General features: G+C 45.7%; 1 long non-coding RNA gene across 1 annotated transcript; it reads left to right on the top strand.

Annotated features, from left to right (window-relative positions):
• The first annotated feature begins 3 nt into the window (after nt 1–3).
• On the top strand, nt 4–8,587 carry LOC138690333 (uncharacterized). The gene is made up of 2 exons (XR_011329174.1): nt 4–113; nt 663–8,587. It is a non-coding gene; the product is annotated as an uncharacterized lncRNA (long non-coding RNA).
• The last annotated feature ends 3,827 nt before the right edge of the window (nt 8,588–12,414 follow it).

Genomic DNA, 12,414 nt, shown 5'->3' on the forward strand with positions numbered 1-12,414 from the left:
AGGAGAGAGAAGAGCTTGTAGCTGAATGGTGTCTGTGGCAGCTTCCTGGCTTGAACTTCAGAATGAACGTCAAGCAAAATGCCAGAGTGAATGATGCTGACCGGGACATGTTTGTGTGACCCTTCTCTTCCCCAGACTAATTTAGTTATGCCCTGCTCCACAACAGTTCACAAGTTGTTCTTGAAACAGTGGGGGATCCCAGAGAGACCAGGTTTGCTCTCTGCCCACCTTGCCCTATTCACCTTCCACATCGCCCCAGGAACATTTACTGCCGTGCCAATTACAGCCGTGATCGGGGCTGTCTTTAGTGGATGTTGATATCCGAACAAACAAACCAAGAGTCTGGTCTTGATTGCTGATGTCTTTACAATTTGGTTTCCTGTGGCGTGTTTGTACAGATGTAACAGTTGGTATTCCCCTGCTTTTAAATAATCATGACCATATTGGAGGGCGGGAGGACAGGACTAATTTGCTGGGAGTTTGCTGCAGAAGCCCCCATCCCGCTTCTGTTGAAGCCTCGCTGCCTAACTCACTGCTTGGGGAGGTGACTTCCATTTCCATCTGTCCCCCTTCAGACAGGGCTGGTGATCGTTCACTCCTTTCAGCCTAGGAGAACCGTCATTAGAGCAACTATTGCACGTAATCACATCTTGTCTTCACAGATTGACTCAGCGCTGGATGGCGCGCAGAAAACACCTCCAAGGACAAGGACAATGCGGAGAGCATGAATAAATGACCGCCATCTCAGCGGATGCTTTGTACAGGAGGATACGTGTCCTGGATATCTCTCATTTCCTGTAGCTGAAGAAATGTTCTTTTTTGCTTCGTTATATCCTGCTGACCACTTGCTGCTGTATTTGTCCAGAGCCGGTGTCGTACAGCTCAGCCCTTGCCCTCCCCTGAGCTGCACCAGTGCACAAGCAGCTCCTAGTCAAAGGAGCTGGAAGGACAGATTTGGGCTCTTTTCTCACCCTGCTGTGAACTTGGTCACAACCAGTGATTTGGGTCACGCCTTGATCCCTGCTAGACCAAGCTGCATGAGCTATGTAAAGCAAACTGTTTTACAGTCAAATGACACTGGGAGTTCCTCTGTCACTCCATCTTTTCTGCCTCAGGCAATGCCCTCACTCTTATTTCAAGCTCTTTCCCCCTACATGTGTTTGACCTGTTTGGGAGCGGAGTCAGGAGCGTTTAAATCCTTCAATGGTACGTGGCCAGCAGGACCGGAGGAGCAGCCTGCTCCAAGCAGAGCTCCCCCTCAGACTACTTGCAGTCATATCCAAATGGCAGTGGGGAAAAAAAAAAGCTAATTGTACGCTCTCCAATTTTCTCTATTAGGAAGATCAAAAGAATTGCTGCCTTTACTGGCAAATCTCAAGGATGAATTGTGGCAGCCAGACCTGTACTGGTCTGTGTTGAACTGTAGTCACCCAGAATAAATCAGCACTAATTGCAGTCTAGGGCTGCAATTCCAGAGGGGCTGCTTAAGTACCACGCAGTGACGCCGACTGCCTGGCCGGTAAAACCAGTGGCAAAACTCCCAGGGACCTCAGGAGGCGCAGGACTGAGGCTGCACCCTTGCCTGCTTTAAAGCCAAATATCTTGTTACCTTTCTGAGGAAACAGGACGGATACAGCGATGTGGTGAGCACTGTGATCCCACCTTTGGCGGTGCGTAGCTGCCCCTGTGTTGTGGGATCCAGAGGAAAGGCAATACCTTGGCTTTCTGGCCACAGGAGACCTGCACGAAGTTGCTCTGGTGGCCTTGGAGAAGATGGGGTGGCTGCTGGTTCGGGTTCTCATCCTTTCCCAGCTTTACGCATGGCAAGATCTGCCACCCGCCACTACAGAGGCCATCTCCTGGCCCCATGGCTGGCAGTGGCACCAGCCAGACCATCCATTTCCACCATGGCCAAGCAAATTTTTCTTCTGTTGCTCTCACCTGAGACGATTCCTCTTCTTCTGTGCATCCCTCCAGAGGTGGCGGGTGCTGCCATATGAGTAATCACGGCTTAGTCACGTTTGTCACAGGAATGCAGGAGGATCAGCAAAACATGGTGTCCACAATGCAAAAAGACTTCTATTACATCAAATTTTAGTTTAATTTCATTCTCGCTGAAACTATCTTTGAAACTAATGTGGCTTTAAATACAATGAAATAGGCATATATAAATTCAGATTTTCCTCATAAAGGACAGGCAGGAAAAGGAATTCAAGTCAGTTTAAATGCCTGACTAGCCTGAAGACTCGAGTGCCAGACAATTTTGAAGAAACTTTCTTTACTGCTATAAAGGGAATTGCTTTTTCTTCAGAAAAATGAGGCAAACATTGGGAAAAAATGTCGGTGCAAAAGCACAAACGCAGTCTGCAGGAAAGCAGAGGGAGCAAGCCACCTTCCTGCTGACAAGAACTTCGGGCACGAGTTGAACCAAACCAGCTGTGGTGGGTACGTGGTTTGAGCCGCGGGGGGTGGCGAGGACCCGAGGCTCAGGGGGAAAGATATCCCCCTGCATTAAAGTAAGTGGTGGAAAGTGGTGGAAAGCTGAGCAAACAGGGTGCCTGGGCAGGGGGTGAGGTGGGGGGGCAGCGGGGCTGGGCTGGAAGCGGGTGGTCTCCGCCGGGAGGAGGGTGGCCGGGGCTGCACCGCTTCTCCCCGGGACCTGTGCGAGGAGCGGGGATGCCTCCTGCGCCGTGGGAGACCGCAGCGTGGGCTTTGCCCTTGCAAGGCGAAGGCTGGGCCGTGGGTGCCATTTGGTCTGTTATTAAGAGAAAGGAAAACCAACCCTTGGTCAGCTGTTGAACGCGATGGCGAGAAGCTGACATCAATCACTCCCACACTTGACCCCCTCAGAGCGATTTATAAACACCGGCTAACTATTCCACCCCATGCCGCCGGGGGAGGGAGTGGGCAGGGATTTCCCCGCTTCTCTCCCACCTCCATTTTGTAAGAGGAGATGGGATGTAGGATCCTGCACCTATTTTCCCCAGGTGACAGCTGGGTGCGTTCATCCGATGCCATGGGAGACAGCATAGCACACTATGTCTAAGCAGGGCGCAGGTGAGGACCACAGCCTTGGCTCAGGAGAGAGATTTATAAGCAATGCACCATGATGCTGTTCTTATATACGATCGGAAATGTCTTGAAGCCAGATGCTCAGCTGGTGTAAATCAGTGGAGCACTGCAGATTTATACCAGCTGGAGAGCTGGCCCCTGTGCCCCAGTGGGAAGGGGATGGGGGAAAGGGAGAGAGGCTGTTTCTGGTAACCTCTCCACCAACCTTCCTTCTGGGTAAATATCTCCATATGTTAACAAATGCTAATTAAAACCAAAAGCACAGAGGAGCTCTCAGGATGCATGTGTAACAGGAGCACCCCAGGATCCTGCACTGCTGTAATCTTTCTCCTCCCCCTGGATCTCACCTTTTATTTGGTGTTGCACCTCCCTGAATGAGATTTAACCTTGCTCCTGGTGCTCTTTGTTGGAGTTTTGCCACGCATGCAATATTGCTCTGATGGGTGTAGGACTGGTGTCTACGGACACCTGGGGGTAACCCCAGATGTTTCACTGGTCAAGGGGGAAAACACGTTTTGCCGCAGCATGCCTTGCAGTCGTGTAAATAACTGTGCTCATCCATCAGGAAATTTATTGGGAAGGGATTCTGGAATTGCCAATTCTTTTTTGGCCTCCAGGTGATCACCACGTTCTCTGTGGACTGGGATAGCTCTGAGTGTGATTGTTCCTGGGGGACAAAGGCATTATGCTTAAAAAACAAAACAAAACAAAAAACCCCTGTGATGCTCTATAGATAATAATAAATAAGCACAAGTTTGCTCTTGAGGTGAAGAGAAAGTTTCAGAAGTGGATGTTCAAAATATATGTTTGTACAAGGGCTAGAGCATCTCCAGGGGAGATTGTGCATTGGAGCTGTTGGGCTGGTATTAGACAGTGACATTTTCAAAGTGATGGATAGGATTTAGTATCTGATTCCTGCACTGCCAATAACGGCAGTTGCACTATTGTGAAGATGTAGGGATAAATATGTTACATACTCTCAATGCATCATTTCACAGCCAAAACTTTCTGGGGAAAAATCAAATATACATGATGTGTTTCCACAGAGACTTTAGCACTTTACAAGGGGGTCCGTGCGTTGATTAGCAAGTCACTGATATGCTCTCCTTTACTCAAAAGCCTAAGGATGCATTAATTATTTTTTTTTAAGTTGTCATTATTTGCATTTGATAGAGCTGGCTTATATGTTTGTATTAGAAACAGACCCAAGAAAATTGCAGCAAATTACGATGGCAGTGTAACAGAAGTACAAGCATTCAAATATAACAAACAGCCTCTCCTCTTTATTTCGCAGTAAGAGCGTGTTCCCTCTGTCTTTAAGTCAGAGGCAAAAATTCTGTTGACTTCTTGTGGGTCAGAAGCAGGTGCAAAATACCATTTCTCCACCCCATCAAGTCAGCCTAATATTTTTGCAGAACTAGAAAAGTGGTATATGCAAGAAAATAGAGGTGAGTTGTAAAGCACCAGTCTAGCATTTGGGCTGTACACAAAATGAGTGTAATGTGGGTACCCCAAAGGATGGGAAGAGGGAAGGTCCTGCATATACCTTGACTTGCCCAGAAATGCCCCAAAGATGATACTGCTTTAACTGCTGTATGTTTTCTCATCAGTTTTTGCAGCCTTCATGTTACTGAAGTATTTGGCTTGCATATGTTTATGGAGATTGCTATCTATTATTCCAGGTCTAGCTTTTGTCTCAAGTGACACTTAGGGTGAGCAAATTAGCACTGAAGCCAAATTTGTTTTGTTGTGATGGCTCTGCAGCAGGTATGGCTTTTGTAAACAGATGCTGCAAGAGAGGTAGGTTTTTTGCATCACTCCAGATCTCTTGAGAACTAAAGTGTTCAGGTAAATAACTGGTTGAGAGTCAAAAGAAATACCGTTAACTGAGAAGTATTCTCAGATTGTCTCTTCTTAGAAATTAATTACTTATAATCTCTGTCCCTTTGCTAGAATTTTTGGCTGAGATTACGCCACAGTAATTCCTTTTCTTTATGTTTAGTTGAAATCCATTTCATCCACACCATGTGTAACTCAAGTGGCTAACAATTACTGCACAATGAACTTCTGAATTTTTATATTCATAGACAAGTGTCAGCCAAATTTTCAAAATAGATTTGTTTGTTTGTTTTTAATGCACTTCTTCCAACATTTCTGTAGTGTATGTTTCATTTTTGAAAATCCTATGAGCCTGATCTACAGCCCTGCACACTCCTTAGTATTATGTGGCTCTTCCAGGAGCTGAAAGACCTGCCAAAAATGTACGCTGGCTGGAGCTTCCTTACCCTCCTGCATGAGTAGCATAGCCCTGTTTCTTTTGTCTCACTAACCTTTCTTCTGTTCTTGAGGGGCTGGCCAATTTCTTTCATCACCTGCTGGTAAGGTGTTTAGTAATATGGGTGTTCATTTTCAAATCTCTGTGAAATACAATGATTTATGAATACTGTATCCTCCTAAAAGGTTCTTGTGAGCTGTTTTCAGCTGGGAAATGGCAGCAGTATACACAGCGGATACCTAACTTTTTTTGCCTGTTATAGATAGCCTCTCTCCTGTTGTCTGCTGGATGGTTCAGTAGCACACACGTATTACTTCTCTGGGTTGGTCAAAGCCTCCCAGAAGTGTGTGTCACTCTACAGTGTGTCACTTTGCCACAGACATTAATTTTTCCTATTATATTTTTTTGCTGGTGTGGGTCACAGGGCTGTGGACCAGCCCTTGCCAGGCATCAGTGAAATCTGTGGGTGTATTATTCCACATCCCAACTGTACCATTTCCACCAGGACCTTGCTGAACAGCATGTGGAACGGCATTGCTGTAAGGTGGGCTGGGGTCCGACAGTAGCCCGATTGTGCATTGTTTTGGATTCTATCCAGTTTTGTTGGCCTAGCGTTCCCGGAGGTGAAGGAGCCTCCATTGCCGATCCAGCTGAAACACGTGTTACTGGTTTTTAGCTGTAGTTGCTCCGAAGGCCTGGAAAGCAGTTATGTTGGCAAAGGGGAAGCGTTCACATCACAGTCACTGTCGGGCTCTACAAGCCTAAGCACCTAGGAATTAAAAGCACACCTACAGCCACAATGGAAGCGATGCCGAAGTCAAACCAGTCGTGGGTACCACGCATGGGCTGGCACCGACTGCGCTATCCACACACATCACTGCGAGCTCTGGTTCGGGGGAAGAAATCACCACCAAACTGGGCACTCTGTATTACTACAAGGTGTTACGCTTGCAGGAGGTAAGCAATCTCCAAGATGCAACATGAGCAGTGCAACAACACGGCCATGGTTAGACCTTATCTCAGCATCGATACTGCATCAATGTTGAAATACTGACAAGCAAACATATGCATTATTTCCATACTGTGTCTCTCCAGGTTGTGTGCAAGTCCTCTTTCAGGATCCTACCTGCTCTCTTCACTTCAGTAGCCACAGTGCTGGCACAAGTGATGAAGAAAGGGATTCTTTAAAGCAAAACATCTAAACCTAATCTACAGATGAAATCTTCTTACTGCGTTGAGCTGTGGCTGATGGAAACGGGGAATGAACACTGACCTAGTGTTCATCAGCAAAATTTTGGTGGACACGTAGTAATGGACTTCACCCTATGCTTGCATCCTAAGCCAGTTGCTGTGCAGATAGAAGCAGCCCTTTCAAGCTGTTCTTTTGGGTTTTAAAACTGAGAAGGCTTCACTAGAGAACCTGATCTCTTGTAGTGTTTATTCTCACCAACCAAGAGCAGCAATTAATATATCTTTCAGATGGTGAGAATCTCTTTCAGATGGTGAGAATAAACAGTCTTGTAGACATGCAGAGGAAATGGAAATGACATAGGAATTTTAATTAACCTACTTTTCCTTGGCTTTGCTGCATAGTGCCAAAATATAGCAATGTGGATCCTTCAGTTATGTACCCTGGCATCTTCCTGGGCTGCTGGCTTTAGTTGAAAGCGAGTGAGTTTCACGTGTGTACCTGAGATCCATGTGGGTTTTGTGGGTTGACTACCAGAAAGGTGCCTGAACCCTTGGTGCTTTTTCTCCATCTGCATATACACCAATATTTTGAAGATATCCCTGTTTTTAAACACAACCATATAATCGAGAAATCTCTAAATGATATAATTTATTGTGATACCTCTGACCATCGCTCTCATCACAGTCTCAAGCACTGCGTGGTCTTCCCTGGATGCTTCGTGTGCATTGATATAAAACAGTATGGCGGAAAATCTGATGTCATCTACAGCTGCCGCGCTGTATTTCAAAGCAGAAGGCATTAACCCTTTCTAGCAAAATCTCTCCTGCGAAAGACAAACGTCTTCTGTCTGAACAGCATACTCAGCCTAATTATTTACGGCTGTACCCGCTTGCCAGCCCCAGTTCTCACTGGGGTAAACTGGCACTGCTCCATGGAAGTCGGAGAAGCTGTAATTCTCACTGCTGGCAGCAGATAATTTTGACCCTTTTCCATGGACTATGCTTTATATTATCAACTTCATGTCCTCCGACATCTGGTACCATAAAAGCGTTCAGCCACAGAGATGGGGTTTCTATAAATATGTTTCTCCCATAAGGAGATTGACAGCATTCAAGTCACAGTGTTTCGGAGCCGTGTGGGAGGAGGGAGGAACAAGGTGAGGGGGGAGGCAAGGTGTCTTATTTCCCCTCTCACCTCCTTCATCTCAAGTCCTGATGTCCTCCAGGATGTGTTTTTAGTGTTAACGGCAAAGGTGCTCCAAAGCGGCCGGTAAATGTGGGCCCCAGATGTGCTAATTCTGCCTGGGCCAGGCAGGGGAAGGCATGTATTCTCTCACTCACCAAGGCGTAGCTCTGACAGCTTCAGTTGAGGCTAAATCTCTGCTCCTACATTTCTGCCCTCACTCCCATCCGTGGGCCCTGGCTGGGCATCGCGCTGCTCCGGCGCCGATGCATGGGCACAGCTGGCCCCTTGCAGCTCTAAGCTGAGGGAAAATCAGTGGTTTTTGCAATGGCTCATCTGCCCCCTGAGCACTTAGAGCAGCCTCGTACCGGGTCTGACTGCTGCTGCTACAAGGGGAGGAGGTCGGGGGGGGCTGTAAAATAAAACAAGACTGCACTGGTGTAGGCAGCCATTCAGCAGTGATGGGTCCTGCCTTTAACCTGCTTTGAAGGGTGTGTAAATCGAAGAAAAAAATCTCTATCCCTTTTCATATACCCCTTACCATGTAGACAGATGGCCTCATGGGTGACTAGAGGTACCAAAAATGTCATTGCGTGAAAGGTGTAGGTATATATAACATGTATCACTGTCATAAAAGATGAGGAGGTTGCCCTTTCTTTTGTTCCTCAAAATACAGCCCTTGAGATCTGCAGCATGTGCTACTGTACTATTGATTTACTGCTTGATTATAATGACATTTCATAACACAAGTGTTATGAAAGACTTGTTAATCTTGCTTAAGGATCGTATTCCTCAAAATGTTTGAGCAAAATGCTTTGCGTTTATCTTTAAGTACGTATTTAAATAAACTCAGATGACTTGCTGTATCAAGGTTTTAATTACCAGTTGCTCTCCTTAGTGCAGAGCTTGTGGCTTCTTTCATGTTCTTACAGGATTTCTGAAGTTTTACTAAAACCCTATTACACTTCCAGGATTTCTCTCACCCCTTCTCTCTCTCTGTCTCTCTCAATCCCAATGCAAAGAGGACAAATGCTTTCTGAAGTACGCCTGACTCAAAGGTAAGTGGATTTTGCTGAGGTTTGTAAAAGGGAGCTATTCTATGGTGGATTAACAGCAGTCCTTGCCAATTAGCACAGAAAATATTTTTCAGCATACGGGACATTGACAAGTGAGTGCTGTGTGCACTAGGCATGTGGTCCTTGTTATTAAACATCTACGTTGTGCCAGGGTCTAGAGGTGGCAAGAAGCTTAGAGTCCCGTTGTCCAGGGGACTTTGCAAACATACAGAACATCCCCAGTCCAGAGCAGACATTACACGGTGTCTTCAGTTGTTTGTACAACAGCAGCAATATCAACAGCATTATCTATGATTTTTTTTTGGTGTTGTCATTATTTACTTGACTGTATTAGGTGGGCTTGTTTTTAAATGACAATACACTTTGAGATGCTTCATGAGGGTATGCAATTATTTCTCCTACTACCATCTGTGAATGCTTATGTGCAGAAGGAGGTGCCGAACTCAGGTTTTCTACCTGTTGTGCCCTACCTGTGAGCAGGAGTGAGTCTTAACAGCCTTATCCAAAACTTTTTGATGTGAGTGGAAAGACTCCTACAACCTAGTACCATAGGGCTCTCATGAAATACTTGCACTGAGGTCTTGACTGTGTATCTAATCTTTGCAGTTTAACTTAGTTCAAAACCTGATTTTACCTGAAGTATAAACAACTCGTAGGTGACCTTTTCTGTTAAATCTAGTCCTCTGTTTAGCTTAAGTTTGCAGTAGTCCAGACACAGAGCACATATCCTTTAACTGGGACTTTGCCATTTTTAAGAACTGTAGAAAATTGAATGAGAAACTCCAAAAAAGTCTGAAGCCCCTCCTCTCCTGGTAATGTTTGAAGTGGGCTTTCTGCCTTCTTGAAATGCTCACGAAGTCTTTTCATGTTGGGATCACATACTTCTTACAGAATGTTAGGGAAAGTTTAGGGAAAGTAGCTGATGAAAGGCGTACAGGCATCTCTTATTTTGGCATGGTGCTCTATGTCTTATGACGGTTAAAGAGAAAGTGATTGGTTTTTCAGAGCCCTTGGACAGCTTGTGTGTCTGTTTTCCCCTGGAGAGGTGAAGGACAGTGGAAGGAGGAGAAGCTACCTTATGTCTACCAGGGTGAGAGCCTGCATGTCAGCCACCGCTGCAGAGCAGCCGATGTGCTCTACATTTACTCCTTTGTGTGGAAAATTCACAAGCTGCTTAGTGGTATCTTGTTTGTTTCTGTCCATAACTGTGATTTTTTAAAATTATTTTTCATTTTAGTTACAGTGGTGTGAAAACGTATGTTGATTTTTTTGTCAAGGTTGGGAGGAACTGGTTCTATTAAACCAGAACAAAGCAGTCGGCTGTACATACGCAGGATTGCCTGCAGCCTGATGTTGGATCTGGCTTAGTTAGGCTGGAGTAGCTTTACAGAGACCCTGCGCTGCCTTAATCCTGCCATAGGCAAGTTTGGTTTTGTAAGAGGTGCGGTGGTTCTCCTTACACTGTGCCTAACAGTGACCCCTCAGTGGCTTTCACTGACTCACAGCAAAGCGGCCCAATTAAACTAGGACCAGTTGTGAATAGAAAAGGCCTGGGAAGAAGGAGAACCACGAGGATGGCAAGAGACTAGTCATGGTGCTAAAATGAAGTTGAAGCGCTTGAGGTTCGGCTGTAAATTGTGAAGCCCGTAGTGGGTATCAGAGAACCCGCAGGTGCGGGCAGCGGCGACTTGCATCGCTATGTTTTATTAGTACTCTAACTCGCCATCATTTAGCAGGGCAGTCAGAATAACCACAGGGGGGTTTTACTGCTTCTGGGTAGCAGAGGTATGAACATCTGTCATATTTAAGCTAGGGAATTCCTCCTGTTAGCTTGCCACTGGTGGAAACTTCCCAATGAGCAAATTCCCTCCTTTGCACGCTGGACCTCCAGGGTCTGGAAACCAAACACTCTTTTCTCTGAGTTTTTTCTGTCTCACAGTGCCAACATTGAAATATTTTTTTTTCCCACCACAGGGTGTTTTTTGATGTTGTTGTTGATGATTGTTTTCATTTTTGGTGTTTTCTTTTATGGCTTTGAGTCAGCTGTCTTAAAAGAGGAAGGTTTGACCATCTGGTTCTGGGAACAATCAGCATCTAACAGGCATGGCTGGTTTGCACATCATTCCAGGCCTGGTTAAAATAAACAGAACTATCGTCCTTAGAAAATAAGATGCACCAGATGTAAAAAAACCCTCGAGCTCTGTGAAGAGAGGGTGAAATTTATGCAGCACTTGAGAGAGATCTAGGGATTAACGGAGGGGTGTTATAAAATGAAGTTCTAGTTTCAGTTACTTCTGATGCCTTATCTTGAAAGGGGAAGGGTGGAGGAAATAAAACCCAGCTAAGAACCCAAGGGAAAACAGTACCCTGAAAACTGTGGGCTCCTCATCAGAGGATTTTTTTTAATATAATTTTTTTTCCCCCAATATGTTGACTCCATAGGTGTGGTATACAAATCACCCCTCTGACAGGGAACGAGCACATTCTCTGAGCTGGCCATGAATCGCCGTACACAAGAACGCGTAATTAGAGGGAGCCATCAGAAAGACCTGCACAGCCCCTTTCTGTGGGGGCGCAGGGGCAGGAATGCTGCGCTTTCAGCTGGCATTGTTCCCCTCCCCATTCAACTGGAGTGGTAGACTGTTAAAATTTCCCCCAGTCCCCAGCCTGCTGGTGCTGCTCATTCCTGCTCTATGTGGGGATGTGGTTTTGTTTCTGCCTTCTTTTTTTTTCTCTCTCTTTTTTTTTAAAAAAAAATTTTTTTTAAGGTCAATATATCTCCCAGAGTCTCCTGTGAACCTGCAGGCTTGTGTACGCTTGGTCTTTTTTCTTTCTTTCTGTCTTTTTTTGTGTGACAAACTTTAACCCTTCTTTTTACCCTCTCTCTTTCCTTCCAAGTAGCCTTTACCCTGCTTGTGTGAGCAGCTGACAAAGAGAATAAGCAATTTCTTAGCCTTTCAGTCTTGAACTGCTTCTGGTTTTGTGAGTGGCCTTTGCACCTGTTGTGATAAGCAGAACTCCCTTCACAGCAGCACTGAAAGGGTGGCAATCTCTTCCCCCGCTTCCCCCCTTTAAACTTACTCTTTCTTTCAGTGAATACCAATAATTAAGGAAAATGCTTGAGTCCGCAGTGGATTCTTTAGCCTGACAAAACCTAGTATTTATATAGATTAAAATGAACAGGGAGACCGAGGCACCTTTCTCATCGGCTTGGTGAGAACCGTCTGGAGCAGGCTTGTCGCATGAACAAAACAGGGCGACCAGTTCATTTAACTGAATTTGGCTTTACCCCACCCAGCTTGTCTGCCCTGTTTATACCTCCAAACCGTGTTCGCCTTGTGTGAACTTGCCTCATCATGTGCGACAAAGCGTGCAAAATAACGTGCGCCGTCGAGAAAAAAAGAAATCACTGCTATTTAGCATTTTTTTAAGATGTGCATTTTGATGCGCTTTTTAATATGTCCCTTCTCTCTTTAATTTGCGAAATATTTGTAGCTGTGGAGCTTTATTTGCTGAGGTTTGGTCTGCTGGGGGCTGTGTTCACATGCTTTAGGCTTCCCCCTTCACCTGTGGTCGGCGTGCCAGCTCCCAGCCAAGGGGACCCTTAGCACTTGTGG

This window comes from Haliaeetus albicilla, chromosome 21, assembly GCF_947461875.1.
Source record: "Haliaeetus albicilla chromosome 21, bHalAlb1.1, whole genome shotgun sequence".
NCBI classification, from domain to species: Eukaryota; Metazoa; Chordata; class Aves; order Accipitriformes; family Accipitridae; genus Haliaeetus; species Haliaeetus albicilla.